The following is a 4,752-nucleotide window of genomic DNA, read 5'->3' as shown; positions in this document are numbered from 1 at the left end:
CATGATTTTTATAACTTTGATGGGATTGATTTATTATGACTTGTCGAAAAAAAAACTTACAATCAATAGGAAAGAAATAACATGAAAAACATTAATTAAATTATTAAAAAGGATATTATATATTTTTTTAAAAATGAAAAAATGTCTATATTCATTTTTATTTTATAATGACATTTGTGCATAAATTATTGTTATATCAAGCATAGTAATAATATGCAATTAAATATTTTTTAAGTTAAAAGTAAAATTTCTGGTAGTTTTTCAAAATATTTTACGAAGTATTATTTTTTTCTTTACTACATTTAAACAAACTATTTACTAAGAACATTAATTATCCGTTATCTTTTATTTAATATTTATTATAATATTATTATTGTGACAATATTAATTATTAATTGGATTTTTCATTTACTTATCAAATTTATGAAAGAAATATAACGAATAATTATAAAAGGGATATAACTTTTATAATCGTTTTTTCCAAAATTTTATTTCGATTCTAAATATGTATCTATTATTAAAAAATTTTTCTTTTAAATATTCTTCCTCATTTTTTTTAATTATATTCAAATAAAAATTCGTATTAATATAAATAAAATATAAAAAACAGTAAACGAAATAATACAGAAAGAAAATTTAATAAAATCAATTACAAAATTTTTAAATAAATAAATTATAAATTATATTTGTTAATGTCAAATTAATTATACTGACTAATTTAAAAATTTACTTTATTTGTTTATGATCAAATATTTGTAATATTTATCATAGATAAAGAATCTTGTTTTTTACTATGGAAGGACACTATTACAGATTAGAAAACGGGCATAGTAGTGTGTGATACATCCAAAAAAATAAAAAAAAAAGAGTTAAATAGAATAGAAATAGAATAATTTAATAAAATATATTAGTTTTTTATCTTATTCGAAAAATATAATATTATAATATAATAATATAATATAATAATATAATAATATAATAATAATAATATTAATTTTTTTCATATTTTTTCCCCTATATTCCATTATTACAAAATAAAATTCTACGGATTTCTTTTTTGATAAAATATAATTTGTGAAATTATTTGTAAAATACCCACAATATAAAAATATAGAATTGACGGATTAGAAATTATTATTTTATTATTTACATTATTATTATTATAAACAAATGATTTTCTGAACTGGATGAGATGATTGTTTAAAAATAATTGCAATTATATATTTCATAATAAAAAATATAATTGAAAAAATAAATAGTTTGAAAAAAATGATTTAAATATTTAATTTTTTATATTTATATATAATTATATACTTATATATAATTATATAATTATACATAATTATATATATATATATATATATATATATATATATACAGAATAATATAAAAACATGAGCAAACATTCTTTGTTTCTCTATTTCATAAAAATCTAATATAACTCAAATTTTATTTTAATTTATTTAAAAATGACTTTAGATTAGACTAAATTTTTTTATGGAATAGGAGTACAGAGGAGAATTTTTGTTCTATTTATGTTTGTAATATATGTTCATAATATATAAATACTGAAAAAATTTATTCCTAATTTAAGAAGAAATCTTAAAAAATGATCAACATTAAATTATATATAAATAAATATAATAATATATATAATATAAATAATATATATATATAACAATAATATATATTTAAATATTTATAATATATTTTTGCGAATATCGAAAAATAAAAGAGTTTTTGCTATTATAGAAAAATGTAGAATAATGATTTTGATAATATATTTTAAGATCATTATTGGAAAATTAGATTTCCTTTTTATAAATATTTATTTTAAACTATATTCTAAACTTTTAAGGAAAATCTTATTAATCTATTAATAATTTTTTAATAAACAATGACTACCGAGTCTTCATAACAAATCTTTATAACATTCAGATGACTTTTATATCATATTAAAAAAAATATAATAAAAAATTATCGAAGATATTTTCTTATAAATAATTATCTAAAATTGATCAGTTATGAATTGAATTAATATCTAAATATATGTAATGTATGGTGACATTATAATTGTCATGTGAAAAGCAAAAGAGAATTATTTAATAATATTTTAATAAATTTTAATAGTAAAAATTTATAATAGGAAAATTTTATATCATATTTCATGAATATAAGAATATATTAGAAATATCTGATTAGTCATATTTAAAGAATAAAATTGATTATTTATAAATTAAATAGTATTTTTCTTTTATCTTTATATGTAATATATGAGTTTTTAAAATATCTCTTATTTTTCTAATAATAATATTTCAATAATAATATTTTCAGAATTTTCCAATATCGCTTAATGATAAATAATTGATGGAACAATTGATAATAAATGAATGATTATGATTGAACAACAAATTTTTTAGATTAAACGATAGATTAACGATATAAAAATTATATTTTCTAATAACAAATAATATTTTTCATTCACTTCAGAATGAAAAAACAGAGAAAAAATGATTCAAGAACTTTATAAAAAATAAATTCATATTTTTTATTAAGAACATCACATGTGAGATGTTCATGTGAAAATTTTAAAATTTTCAATAAAAAATTTAAATCATTTTTTTGATTTATATAAAATAAAATTTGAGAAAAAGAAAAGTCAAATAAAAGTGCAACTTCATTCAATATTGATGAAACAAAAATTTGTACACAATATAAAATATTTCAAATAATAGCAATAAAAGATAAAAAAAATTGCAGCATTAACATCAGTTACAAAGTTAATCACAGTTTTAATTTGCATAAATATAATAAATAATATATTCCTTTATTTTTTATATAGATCAGAAAGACAATAAAACAAGTATTAATAAAAATTCTTATAGGAGCAATCTAAGTTTACAAACTGAAATTTTTTCTGATTTCATTACTTTATAAAATATATTAGTCTAAAAGTGTAGAAAATTGAATTGTTCTGGTACTATTATAGATGTAATTAACAAATTATAAATATTGATGTTTTGAAAGTAAATATATAAAGTAAAGATGTTTTGAAAACAAAATCATGTTAATTCTTTATTAATGTTTATTAATCTCCATTCATTTCAGGAAATGCAATTTCTATATAAGATTTGTGAAGTTTATTAAAAAATTATTATTATTTTGAAAATTGAAAAATATTTGAATTATTATTCAGGACAAAAATTGAAAAAAAAGGAATAAAAATGATTTAATCCACTTAAAGTAATTATATTTTATATATTTAATATAAATTATATTTGATACAATTTATAATCATGCAAAGAAAATATCAATTAAAAATATTAATAAATTCTTTCCGAGAAACAGAGCTTTCCCATTAAATTGAGATATTTTCTGTGAAAACTACTTTTTCAAATTTAAAAATATATAAATATATAAGTTTTAAATAGTTTAAAATAATCAAAATTCTATATACTATGGATAATATGTGTCGTATATATAATATTTTATCATCACAATTAAAATTCAAATCATTTCATATAAATATTTTAAATTCTAAATTGTAAATTCTCTCTAATAAAGTTTCTTAATATCTATCAAATCTAAACTTTCTAAATGTTAAGGATCTGCGTATCTTTTAATATTATTTTATAAAAATTTTTTGAAAGAAAATTAATTGTTATATTATATTAAGTCACAAAAAACGAAAACAGGAGAAAAAATATAAAAAAACTGTAATAAAAAAACTTATTATTAAAAAAAGAAAAAGTAATAATAAAAAGTAGAAAGCAGTATAAAGAAAATCTAAATTTGAAAATAAAATAGATATTTATAATGATTAAAAATGTTATGTTGAAAATAATAACAGTGAATATTTGTATTATGGCAATACTTTAAAGATAACCATGAAAAACAATATATAATATAAATATAGAATATAGTTTATATTGTATTGTTCATATTTATTGTATTGTTCAGTATTGTTCATATTTATTGTATTGTTCAGTATTGTTCACAAGTATTTATTGTTCGCAGAATTTATAAACAGCTTATTCGGAGAAATTCTTCATAGAAACTTTTTTCTGTTATTATCGCTCCCAGATCTTTACAATTAAATCTAAACAAAGGATGATGTTAAGATTGAAAAGATTGTCGTTTTTGAGAGTTTAGTCGAAACTTACAATTGTATATTTTTGATATACTTTAGTCTGACTGAATGATATATTCCAAATACAGCTGACCAAAATCATTTCAGTTCGAAAAATTTTTCTCTAACTTAAGGGTATCGCGAGTCAGATAGTGACCGATATTATTGGTTATTATTGTGTCGCATTGGGAAACTGTGATCTTCTTAATTGAATTGGAAAGAGATTTTTTGAGTTTCCTTAGTAAAGAAAGTTGTGAATAGGCAGTCTGACTGCCAGATATGACAATTAGATAATTTGTAAATACATTATTGTTCTGACCATTGGATACAATTATATATCATTACTTGTAAAAAAAATCTCATTATGAACACGTCGTAATCTGACCGCAAGATACGACAAATAGATAGTTTCTTTTTAACATCACATCGTGCTTTGACCTTCGGATAGATTATCTGCTGTGACATTGTGAAATATCCTGATCTTTTATAGACATATACTGCATATGTAACTGTTGTACAGTCCATTCATCTTTAAGAAATATACATATTGTTACGATATCTGTCGAAAAGCATTTTACAAATATCCAGCCTATTATTAGCCTACGTCCAATATCACATTATAA

The sequence above is a fragment of the Apis cerana genome, linkage group LG6, assembly GCF_029169275.1.
Source record: "Apis cerana isolate GH-2021 linkage group LG6, AcerK_1.0, whole genome shotgun sequence".
Taxonomy (NCBI): domain Eukaryota; kingdom Metazoa; phylum Arthropoda; class Insecta; order Hymenoptera; family Apidae; genus Apis; species Apis cerana.
The sequence above is the reverse complement of the archived record's forward strand: the minus strand, read 5'-3'. Positions refer to the sequence as shown.